Here is a 13,364-nt window from a genome sequence, read left to right as displayed (position 1 = left end):
TCAGAACCCCAAGCCACCACCCTATGGTGGAACCAACACACTCAGAACCCCAAGCCACCACCCCATGGTGGAACCAACACACTCAGAACCCCAAGCCACCACCCCATGGTGGGACCAACACACTCAGAAATCCAAGCCACCACCCCATGGTGAGACCAACACACTCAGAACCCCAAGCTACCACCCCATGGTGGGACCAACACACTCAGAACTCCAAGCCACCACCCCATGGTGGGACCAACACACTCAGAACCCCAAGCCACCACCCCATGGTGGGACCAACACACTCAGAACTCCAAGCCACCACCCCATGGTGGGACCAACACACTCAGAACCCCAAGCCACCACCCCATGGTGGGACCAACACACACACACACACACACACACACACACACACACACACACACACACACACACACACACACACACACACACACACACACACACACACACACACACACACACAACCCCAAGCCACCACCCCATGGTGGGACCAACACACTCAGAACCCCAAGCCACCACCCCATGGTGGGACCAACACACTCAGAACCCCAAGCCACCACCCCATGGTGGGACCAACACACTCAGAACCCCAAGCCACCACCCCATGGTGGGACCAACACACTCAGAACCCCAAGCCACCACCCCATGGTGGGACCGACACACTCAGAACCCCAAGCCACCACCCCATGGTGGGACCGACACACTCAGAACCCCAAGCCACCACCCCATGGTGGGACCGACACACTCAGAACCCCAAGCCACCACCCCATGTTGGGACCAACACACTCAGAACCCCAAGCTACCACCCCATGGTGGGACCAACACACTCAGAACCCCAAGCCACCAGCCCATGTTGGGATGCGGAAGGGTTGGTGAAGATAGAATGTGTCCTCATGCGTCACTTCCATGGGATCCACAGGTGTCACTTGACTTCATGACAGCAGAGACAGAGATGAGGTAAGGCCGAACATCTCTGAGATCTGGCTGATAGGGCGACCAGGGCCTCGAACATTTTCATTAAGGACTCCACTGGCATCCATACTGATTCATTGGCCTTTGCAGCATAGCCAACTGCAATGTAATGTCACACTTAACACATTAGCACAAGTAGAGTAGTGAGTGACAACTCTGATTGGAGGATGGTGGACCAGGTTATTACCGCCACACAATGCACAGTGATTTGAGCACTTGGAAAAGCACTATATAATTGGAAGGCATTATTACTCTATAAACAAAAACACATGACACACACAGGGTTTTATTTTCAAAGCCAGTCGGTAGCTATTGGTCTCGTTGAGTATGAGAGTGGAACTGAGGAGAGCTTGCTGCTCATTAGCATGTAAGAGGGATATATAACACATAGACACACAGACTGCCATATACACACACACACACACAGGGATATTTAGCACATCGCCCATAGAAAGACACAGCCTAATTAGCACAGTGCTACCAATGAGAACATAGGAAGACAGCCTAATTAGCACAGTGCTACCACTGAGAACATAGGAAGACAGCCTAATTAGCACAGTGCTACCACAGAGAACACAGGAAGACAGCCTAATTAGCACAGTGTTATCGGCTTTTATTTAATCTCCTCTAATAAGGAAATAAACAGATATATTTATCCCCCATTTTCTCTATTTGAAAGTAACTGGATAAAAAAACACACAATACAGTCGTGGCCAAAGGTTTTGAGAATGGCACAAATATTAATTTTCACAAAGTTTGCTGCTTCAGTGTCTTTAGATATTTTTGTCAGATGTTACTATGGAATACTGAAGTATAATTACAAGCATTTCATAAGTGTCAAAGGCTTTTATTGACAATTACATGAAGTTGATGCAAAGAGTCAATATTTGCAGTGTTTACCCTTCTTTTTCAAGACCTCTGCAATCCGACATGGCATGCTGTCAATTAACTTCTGGGCCACATCCTGACTGATGGCAGCCCATTCTTGCATAATCAATGCTTGGAGTGTGTCATAATTTGTGGGTTTTTCTTTGTCCACCCGCCTCTTGAGGATTGACCACAAATTCTCAATGGGATTAAGGTCTGGGGAGTTTCCTGGCCATGGACCCAAAATATTGATGTTTTGTTCTCCGAGCCACCTAATTATCACTTTTGCCTTATGGCAAGGTGCTCCATCATGCTGGAAAAGGCATTGTTCATCACCAAACTGTTCCTGGATGGTTGGGAGAAGAGGATGTGTTGGTACCATTCTTTATTCATGGCTGTGTTCTTAGGCAAAATTGTGAGTGAGCCCACTCCCTTGGCTGAGAAGCAACCCCACACATGAATGGTCTCAGGATGCTTTACTGTTGGCATGACACAGGACTGATGGTAGCACTCACCTTGTCTTCCCCAGAAAAGCTTTTTTCAGGATGCCCCAAACAATCGGAAAGGGGATTCATCAGAGAAAATGACTTTACCCCAGTCCTCAGCAGTCCAATCCCTGTACCTTTTGCAGAATATCAGTCTGTCCCTGATGTTTTTCCTGGAGAGAAGTGGCTTCTTTGCTGCCCTTCTTGACACCATGCCATCCTCCAAAAGTCTTCGCCTCACTGTGCATGCAGTTGCACTCACACCTGCCTGCTGCCATTCCTGAGTAAGCTCTGTACTGGTGGTTCCCCGATCCCGCAGCTGAATCAACTTTAGGAGAAGGTCCTGGCACTTGCTGGACTTTCTTGGGCGCCCTGAAGCCTTCTTCACAACAATTGAACCGCTCTCTTTGAAGTTATTGATGATCCAATAAATGGTTGATTTAGGTGCAATCTTACTGGTAGCAATATCCTTGCCTGTGAAGCCCTTTTTGTGCAAAGCAAGGATGACGGCACGTGTTTCCTTGCAGGTAACCATGATTGACAGAGGAAGAACAATGATTCCAAGCACCACCCTCCTTTTGAAGCTTCCAGTCTGTTATTCGAACTCAATCAGCATGACAGAGTGATCTCCAGCCTTGTCCTCGTCAACACTCACACCTGTGTTAAAGAGAGAGTCACATGATGTCAGCTGGTCCTTTTGTGGCAGGGCTGAAATGCAGTGGAAATGTTTTTTGGGGGATTCAGTTCATTTGCATGGCAAAGAGGGACTTTGCAATTAATTGCAATTCATCTGATCACTCTTCATAACATTCTGGAGTATATGCAAATTGCCATCATAAAAACTGAGGCAGCAGACTTTGTGAAAATTAATATTTGTGTCATTCTCAAAACTTTTGGCCACAACTGTATATTGGGAAAGTATTCAGACCCCTGCCCATTTTCCACATTTTGTTATGTTACAGCCTTATTATAAAAGGGATTAAATAAAACCTATGTCAATCTACACACAGTAATCCATAATACCAAAGTGAAAACAGGTTTTTAGAAACAGAAATACCTTATTTACATAAGTATTCAGACCTTTTGCCATGAGACTCGAAATTGAGTTCATGTGCATCCTGTTTCCATTGATCCTCCTTGAGATGTTTCTACAACTTGACACCTGTGATAAATTAAATTGATTGGAGATGATTTGGAAAGTACCACCTCCAGTAGTAGTAGTAGTACCAGTAGTAGTAGTAGTAGTACCAGTAGTAGTAGTAATAGTACCAGTAGTAGTAATAGTACCAGTAGTAGTAGTAATAGTACCAGTTGTAGTAGTAGTAGTAGTAGTAGTAGTAGTGCCAGTAGTAGTAATAGTACCAGTAATAGTAGTAGTAGTAGTAGTAGTAGTAGTGCCAGTAGTAGTAGTACCAGTAGTAGTAGTAGTACCAGCAGTAGTAGTAATAGTACCAGTAGTAGTAGTAATAGTACCAGTAGTAGTAATAATAGTACCAGTAGTAGTAGTAGTAGTAGTAATAGTAATAGTACCAGTATTTGTATTTATTATGGATCCCCATTAGCTGCTGCCAAAGCAACTTTTCCTGGGGTCCAGAAAAATTAAGGCAGTTTATACAATTTTAAAATATTACAATACATTCACAGATTTCACAACACACTGTGTGCCCTCAGGCCCCTACTCCACCACTACCACATATCTACATTACTAGACCCATGTGTATGTATAATGCGTATGTTATCGTATGTGTGTGTGTGTGTGTGTGTGTGTGTGTGTGTGTGTGTGTGTGTGTGTGTGTGTGTGTGTGTGTGTGTGTGTGTGTGTGTGTGTGTGTGTGTGCGTGTGTGTGCGTGTGTGTGCGTGCGTGTGTGTGTGCCAACGTTTGTGTTGCTTCACAGTCATAGTAGTTGTAGTAGCAATAGTACCAGCAGTAGTACCACCATTAGTAATAGTACCAGCAGTAGTAGTAATAGTAGTAGTAGAAGTAGTACCAGTAGTAGTAGTAGTAGTAGTCATAGTAGTAGTTGTAGTAGTAGTAGTAGTACCATTAGTAGTAGTAATAGTACCAGTAGTAGTAATAGTACTAGTAGTAGTAGTAGTCATAGTACCAGTAGTAGTAGTAGTAATAGTACCAGTAGTAGTAATAGTACCAGTAGTAGTAGTAGTAGTAGTAATAGTACCAGTAGTAGTAATAGTACCAGTAGTAGTAGCAGTAGTAGTTGTAGTAGTAGTAGTAGTAGTAGTACCAGTAGTAGTAGTAGTAGTAGTCATAGTAGTAGTTGTAGTAGTAGTAGTAGTACCATTAGTAGTAGTAATAGTACCAGTAGTAGTAATAGTACTAGTAGTAGTAGTAGTCATAGTACCAGTAGTAGTAGTAGTAATAGTACCAGTAGTAGTAGTAGTAATAGTACCAGTAGTAGTAATAGTACCAGTAGTAGTAGCAGTAGTAGTAGTAGTAGTAGTAGTGCCAGTAGTAGTAATAGTACCAGTAGTAGTAGCAGTAGTAGTAGTAGTAGTAGTAGTGCCAGTAGTAGTAATAGTACCAGTAGTAGTAGTAGTAGTAGTAGTAGTAGTAGTGCCAGTAGTAGTAGTAGTACCAGTACCAGTAGTCGTAGTACCAGTAGTCGTAGTACCAGTAGTAGCAGTAGTAGTAGTAGTAGTACCATTGGTAGTAGTATTAGTACCAGTAGTAGTAGTAGTACCACCACCAGTAGTAATAGTAGTACCAGTAGTAGTTGTAGTAATAATAGTACCAGTAGTAGTACCAGTAGTAGTAGTAGTATAAGTAACAGTACCAATAGTTGTAGTAGTAGTAATATTACCAGTAGTACCAGTAGTAGTATCAGCACCAGTACCAGTAGTAGTAGTAGTAGTAGTACCAGTAGTACTAGTAGTAGTAGTATTAACAGTAGTAATATTTGCTGCCAAGACAGTAGCTTCTCTTCCTGGGGTCCAGCAACATTAAGGCAGTTACAGTAATTCCAAAGTAAATAAAATAGGCACTTCGCACAGAACACAAGAGGAACTAAGCAAGCCCAACAGTGTTTGTTTTTGTGAGAGCCATTGGCTGATAAGATGAGAGATTTGCTAGTGAGGCTCTTTATTATTCTCCAGGGAGATGGAGATAACAGCTAATCATACTGTTAATATATTACATCATACTGTTAATATATTACATACTTTTACTACGCTGAACAAAAATATATAAGGAATATAAGGAAATCAGTCAATTTAAATAAATTCATTAGGCCCTAATCTATGGATTTCACATGACCGGTGTCATGTCTTTGGCATCATTAAAAGTGAAGACTGTTATTTTATCAAATCAATTCTCTGTAATTATTATTACGTGATTAAACTAATCATGTAAATGTAATTAACTAGGAAGTCGCGGGACCAAGGAAAATCTTCAGATTACAAAGTTATAATTTTCCGAATATAACTCTTCAGATATTTTAATATCTGATCAATTAGTCTTCTTATTAATGAATTATTATTTACCTCATGTCTGTCTCATTCCAAACGTCATAAAAAAAATTGTTATCTGCACGAACCCAGCCTTTACTATAAATTATCCATACACCAATTGGCTTAATCATTTATTTACTAACTAACTAAATAATCACAGAAATGCATAAACAAACAACAGTAGATCTGGTTACAAGGAAATGATAGGGGAGGCTCCCTAGTGGGCTAAGTCGATATGACGGCTTGTTGGACAAAAGGGAAGTGGGTGTGGACTGAGAACATGCGGGAAAGACAAAAGGGATCACTACACAGTTGATCATTATATTAATTGAAATGCTAACCCTTTGCACATGAACGCTCACTCATTCGGGAATAATTGCAATCAATATATATTTATGCCCAGTGTGTCGTCGTGATCTCTGGAATCGTCAGTTCATCTGTTGGAGAGTTCATCTGAGTCTCTTTCTCCCTGCTTCCCTGAAAATCAAGTCTTTCGTGGTTAGGATGGATACTTCAGAGTACCATTCAGAAATGTTCTCATAGAATAGATGTTTCTGCGGTTTGCGGTCTTCATCCCAGGTTTACATCATTTCTAGCTGCAGACTAGTTATTAGTATCTAAGATTTGTTCTTATTCTGTCGGGATCGATAGTCTCAGAGTTTAACCATTTCTCGCCGTGTAGCCAATACTCCACGTGGTGTGGTTAGGAATTCAACAACCATTGCAACTTTAGCTTACACCGAGGTATGTGTGGTCTGAAGAGGATTTCCTCAGGAGGGTTTTTATTCGTAACAATAGAAAAGGCGGTTGGTTCTATGATGCTGGATCATGTCTGTGCTCACAGGGCCGGCCAATAACTTAGTTAAACTTTAAAGGGAATACAATTCTCTCACATTAAAGGTTTAACATCACATTACATAATTTCACAAATAGTTTTATCTTTACTCATTCATTTTATACAAGAATTAGATGCAAACCCCATTATTGAGAAATGTATAGTACACATTCAGAGATATAGTTATGTGTGTTTCCTGTCCTCTCTGAGGTCACCAAATGAAACACACTCGTCATACCCGTCGGTTAAGTGTCCACGGACCATTCCCACCTTCTCACAAGTGGACATTTTGTTTCAAATTACCATTTTGGGGATTTAGGACTTTGCCATGTGAAATCCTTTGTTCTCTCTGTCTCTCTTTCTGCATGGCCAGGGGGAGAGAGTCTCTGCCAGGAATTTACGTCCTGAGATAACATAACCAGGGTGTAGGAGAGAGTGAGAGAGAAGGGGAAGCCACTATCTATACCCAGAAAGGGCCACGTCATGACAAAGGGCAGGGGAGCAGCCATGGGTAGGCCACCCACTTGGGAGCCAGGCCCAACCAATCAGAATGAGTTTTTCCCCACAAAAGGGCTTGATAACAGACAGAAATACTCCTCACTAACACGGATGTAACAAATTTGTGCACAAAGTTTTATAGAAATAAGCTTTTTGTGCTTTTTGTGCTAAAATGCCTGCGATTTTTTTTGTTGCAGGTCATGGAACATAGGGCCAATCCTTTACATGTTGTGTTTATATTTTTGTTCAGTATTTATTACATCATACTGTTACTCTATTACATACTGTTACTATATTACATAATATTGTTACTTTATTACATCAAACTGTTACTATATTACATCATACCATTACTATATTACATCATACTGTTACTTTATTACATCATACTGTTACTATATTACATCATAATGTTATTACACTGAACAAAAACATAAACGCAACATGCAACAATTTCAAAGATTTTACTGATTTCCTTCATATAAGGAAATCAGTCAATTAAAATAAATAAATTAGGCCCTAATCTATGGATTTCACATGACTGGTCACAGACACCTTAAAAAAAAGGTAGGGGCATGGATCAGAAAACCAGATAGGGTCTGGTGTGACCACCATTTGCCTCATGGAGCATGACACATCTGCTTAGCATTGAGTTTTCTTTATTTTTCACCCCCTTTTTCTCCCCGATTGGTAGTTACGGTCTTGTCATGTCGCTGTAACTCTCGTATGGACTTGGGAGAGGCGAAGGTTGATTGCCATGCGTCCCCCGAAACATGCCACACTGCTCACTTAACCCTGAAGCCAGCCGCACCAATGTGTCAGAGGAACACAAGGAGTTGCTAGAGCACGATGGGACAAGGACATCCCAGCCGGCCAAACCCTCCACTAACCTGGATGACGCTCAGTCAATTGTGCACCACCTCATGGATCTCCCGGTCGGCTGTGACACAGCCCGGGATTGAACCCAGATCTGTAGTGATGCCGCTAGCACTGAAATGCAGTGCCTTAGACTGCTGCTCCACTCAGGAGGCCCTCCTTAACATAGAGTTGATCAGGCTGTTGATTGTGGCTTGTGGAATGTTATCCCTCTCCTCTTCAATGGCTGCGCAAAGTTGCTAGATATTGGCAGGAACTGGAACACGCTGTCGTACACGTTGATCCACAGCATCCCAAACATGCTCAATGGGTGACATGTCTGGTGAGTACGCAGGCCATGGAAGAACTGGGACATTTTCAGCTTCCAGGAATCATAGAGATCCTAGCCACATGGGGCCGTGCATGCTGAAACATGAGGTGATGGTGGCGGATGAATGGAATGACAATGGGCCTCAGGATCTCATCACGGTATCTCTGGGCATTCAAATTGCCATCGATAAAATGCAATTGTGTTCGTTGTCCATAGCTTATGCCTGCCCATACCATAACCCCACCTCTACCATGGGGCACTCCATTCACAATGTTGATGTCAGCAAACTGTGAAGAGTAGAGTTGAATGATGATAATAAATCACTTTTCTCCCGGTAACCCGGTATTTCCCGCAAAACTGGAAGTGTCATTCAAAATAATTATAAAGCATATAAATAGGCTTATGTCTGGATTTGAGTAGAGCTTAGATCAAAAATTCAAGGCTGATGCTACCTTAGCTCTATGACCCATACATTAAATACATTTTATGAGCACTACATTAAGGACATTTAATGAGCCCAAGCCTAAAAAAGCCCAAATGATTGTGCCATTATCCAATTGCCTACATAATATGATAGAGGCTACTGCGCATTATGCACAACAGAAAAACATAAAAGCCCATAGACGTAGCTAGCTATATGCTCTCTTGGGTAAATAATTGAAACTAGCTCCAGTAGGCTAATATTTTTTAGGCGCGAACTGAATTACTGTACTGTATTGTATTATAATGTATTATATGGAATGTAATTACACACATTGTTCAAACCAAGATAAAGCAGGGAGATAACATGCAATTCTGGTGCAGCACATGCGGCCTACAAAGTTACCTATATAGGCTAGCAAATTAGATTTTAATTTTGAAATATAATAGGGACTATTTGAATAATTAGTAGGCTGACGTATATATACCTTTCATAATATTTCCCCTAATGTTATTAGCCTACCTCCTCTTTCTCTATAGTTAGTTAATTCCTTCCTCACTTTTAACGGTTAAATTAAATACGTTTTGTTGTCCTTATCTTCATCATTCTAATGACATCCTTGAATAACATAGGACTAGAATTAGATGCAGAAGGCTTTCACTTCTCCTCACGACGATTGAATGGTTATGGGTCTGAATAAGTACCTGCTTATGCCTACCACCATCTGAATGGTTATGGGTCTGAATAAGTACCTGCTTATGCCTACCACCATCTGAATGGTTATGGGTCTGAATAAGTACCTGCTTTAGCCTACCGCCATCTGAATGGTTATGGGTCTGAATAAGTACCTGCTTATGCCTACCACCATCTGAATGGTTATGGGTCTGAATAAGTACCTGCTCTAGCCTACCACCATCTGAATGATTATGGGTCTGAATAAGTACCTGCTTTAGCCTACCACCATCTGAATGGTTATGGGTCTGAATAAGTACCTGTCTAGCCTACCACCATCTGAATGGTTATGGGTCTGAATAAGTACCTGCTTTAGCCTACCGCCATCTGAATGGTTATGGGTCTGAATAAGTACCTGTCTAGCCTACCACAATCTGAATGGTGATGGGTCTGAATAAGTACCTGCTTTAGCCTACCGCCATCTGAATGGTTATGGGTCTGAATAAGTACCTGCCTAGCCTACCACCAACTGAATGGTTATGGGTCTGAATAAGTACCTGCTTCAGCCTACCACCATCTGAATGGTTATGGGTCTGAATAAGTACCTGCTTATGCCTACCACCATCTGACTGGTTATGGGTCTGAATAAGTACCTGCTCTAGCCTACCACCATCTGAATGGTTATGGGTCTGAATAAGTACCTGCTTTAGCCTACCACCATCTGAATGGTTATGGGTCTGAATAAGTACCTGCTTTAGCCTACCACCATCTGAATGGTTATGGGTCTGAATAAGTACCTGCTTTAGCCTACCACCATCTGAATGGTTATGGGTCTGAATAAGTACCTGCTTTAGCCTACCACCATCTGAATGATTATGGGTCTGAATAAGTACCTGTCTAGCCTACCACCATCTGAATGGTTATGGGTCTGAATAAGTACCTGCTTTAGCCTACCGCCATCTGAATGGTTATGGGTCTGAATAAGTACCTGCTTATGCCTACCACCATCTGACTGGTTATGGGTCTGAATAAGTACCTGCTCTAGCCTACCACCATCTGAATGGTTATGGGTCTGAATAAGTACCTGTTTTAGCCTACCACCATCTGAATGGTTATGGGTCTGAATAAGTACCTGCTCTAGCCTACCACCATCTGAATGGTTATGGGTCTGAATAAGTACCTGCTTTAGCCTACCACCATCTGAATGGTTATGGGTCTGAATAAGTACCTGCTTTAGCCTACCACCATCTGAATGATTATGGGTCTGAATAAGTACCTGTCTAGCCTACCACCATCTGAATGGTTATGGGTCTGAATAAGTACCTGCTCTAGCCTACCACCATCTGAATGGTTATGGGTCTGAATAAGTACCTGCTTTAGCCTACCACCATCTGAATAGTTATTAGTCATTCATACCCCTTGACTTTTTCCACATTTTGTTACGTTACAGCCTTATTCTAAAATTGATTAAACCGTTTTTTTCCCCCTCACCAATCTACACACAATACCCCATAATGACATCACAATACCCCATAATGACATCACAATACCCCATAATGACAAAGCAAAAACATTTTTTTCGATTTTTTTTCTTATTTAGTCAAAATAAAAAACTGAAATATTACATTTAAATAAGTATTCAGACCCTTTACTCTGTACTTTGTTGAATCACCTTTGGCAGCGATTACAGCATCAAGGCTTCTTGGGTATGACGCTACAAGCTTGGCACACCTGTATTTGGGGAGTTTCTCCCATTATTCTCTGCAGATCCTCTCAAGCTCTGTCAGGTTGGATGGGGAGTGTTGCTGCAAAGCTATTTTCAGGTCTCTACAGAGATGTTTGATCGGGTTAAAGTCCGGGCTCTGTCTGGGCCACTCAAGGAGTAGCGTCATACCCAAGAAGACTCAAGGCTGTAATCGCTGCCAAAGGTTCTTCAACAAAGTACTGAGTAAAGGGTCTGAATACTTATGTAACAGTGATATTTCAGATTTTTTTTATTTTATACATTTGCAAAAAATTCAAAATATATGTTTTTGCTTCGTCATTATGGGGTATTGTGTGTAGATTGAAGAGGAAAAATGTTTTAATCCATTTTTTAATAAAGCTGTAATGTAACAGAATGTGGTAAAGGAAAGGGGTCTGAATACTTTCCGAATGCACTGTACCCACAACAGGTATTCAGCATCACAGCTGTCTGAGAAAGTACTTAGGATGGAAACAGGACTTCCAAGCAAATACATGTTCAACATTGTTGTTGAATACTTGAAACGTTACAAGGACTGCGTTGTCTGCTTTGCCAAGTGGTGGGTCGAGATGCTGTCATTTGAGAATCAAGTGTTTATGGCGCTTATGAAGTTGTGTCACAGCTACACCAACTTGCACCTGGCTCAACTATTCCGTTGTAGTGTAAACACTGTCATCATCACTTTCATTCACGTGATCCACAAGCTTTTTTTCATTAGCATCTTGAAGACTGTTCCAAGTCGGGAGAAAAACCAAACGTGCTTGCCTGTGTCTTTTCAGGGTTCCTGCAGAAACTGCACGATGGTCATTGATAATACTGACATAGACGTTGCTACTCCAAGTCAGATGGATCTGCAGAAGCAAAGCTACTCTGTGTACAATTCAATGCACTCAATACAGGATCTGTGTCGGACAAAGCCATTGTCCAGAAGTCGGGGTTCGAAAAGATCTTCACGTCTGGAGACATGATTTTGCCAGACACAGACTTTTTGATCCAGAACTTGATGCATAGAGGAGTTACTGTTAACATTTCTAAATTCCTGAACCACGGAAGGTTTACAGAGAGCAAGATATTTTTCACAAAAGACATAGCGAGAAACAGGATCCATGTTGAGAGGGCAAATGCTTGACTAAAAGATTCCAAAATCCTGAGATTCATCCCACCTTATCTGCTTGATTGGGAAACAAGAACAAACAATGAGACATGAGGATTGGGTGTTGAAGGACATCTTGTCACATTGTCCAAGATGGGTTTGTGTTATGATAAGCAATGCATTTTTTGTCCAGATAAAGATGTTGATACAGCACTGAAAAAAAAACACCACAAAAAAAGATATTTGTTTTCCAGTCCAACAGCAGTGCATTCCTCAGGCATTCCGATGCATGGGCATGCCAGTACGATCAGAGCACAAATGTCCAGTTGTAGACACTACAGCAGATCGAGCCTGTTGATGGACAAGTCAGTAAAGTGAATTTGAAGATACACTATATATACAAAAGTATGTGGACACCCCTTCAAATTAGTGGATTCGGCTATTTCAGCCACACCCATTGTTGGCAGGTGTATACAATTGAGCACACAGACATGGAATCTCCATAGACAGACATTGGCAGTAGAATGACCTTACTGAAGAGCTCAGTGACTTTCAACATGGCACCGTTATAGTATGCCACCTTTCCAACAAGTCCGTTTGTAAAATGTATGCCCTGTCAATGGTAAATTCTGTTATTGTGAAGTGGAAACACCTAGGAGCAACAACTGCTCAGCCGCGAAGTGGCAGGCCACACAAGCTCACAGAATGAGACTGCTGAATGCTGAAGCCCGCAGCACCTCGGTTGCAACACTCAGTTCCAATCTGCCTCTGGAAGAAACGTTAGCAGAAGAACTGTTAGTCGTGAGCTTCATGAAATGGGTTTACAAGGCCAAGCATCCACAAGAGTTTGGGGAAGGCCCTTTCCTGTTTCAGCATGACAATGCCCCCCGTACACAAAGCGAGGTCCATACAGAAATAGTTTGTCGAGATCGGTTTGGAAGAACTTGACCGGCCTGCACAGAGCCCTGACCTCAACCTCATCAACCACCTTTGGGATGAATTGGAAGGCCGACTGTGAGCCAGGCCTAATCGCCCAACATCAGTGCCTGACCTCACTAATGCTCTTGTGGCTGAATGGAAGCAATGTTCCAACATCTAGTGGAAAGCCTTCCCAGAAGAGTG

This window comes from Salmo salar, chromosome ssa25, assembly GCF_905237065.1.
Source record: "Salmo salar chromosome ssa25, Ssal_v3.1, whole genome shotgun sequence".
In the NCBI taxonomy this organism is placed as follows: Eukaryota; Metazoa; Chordata; class Actinopteri; order Salmoniformes; family Salmonidae; genus Salmo; species Salmo salar.
Note: the sequence above shows the minus strand (reverse complement) of the source record.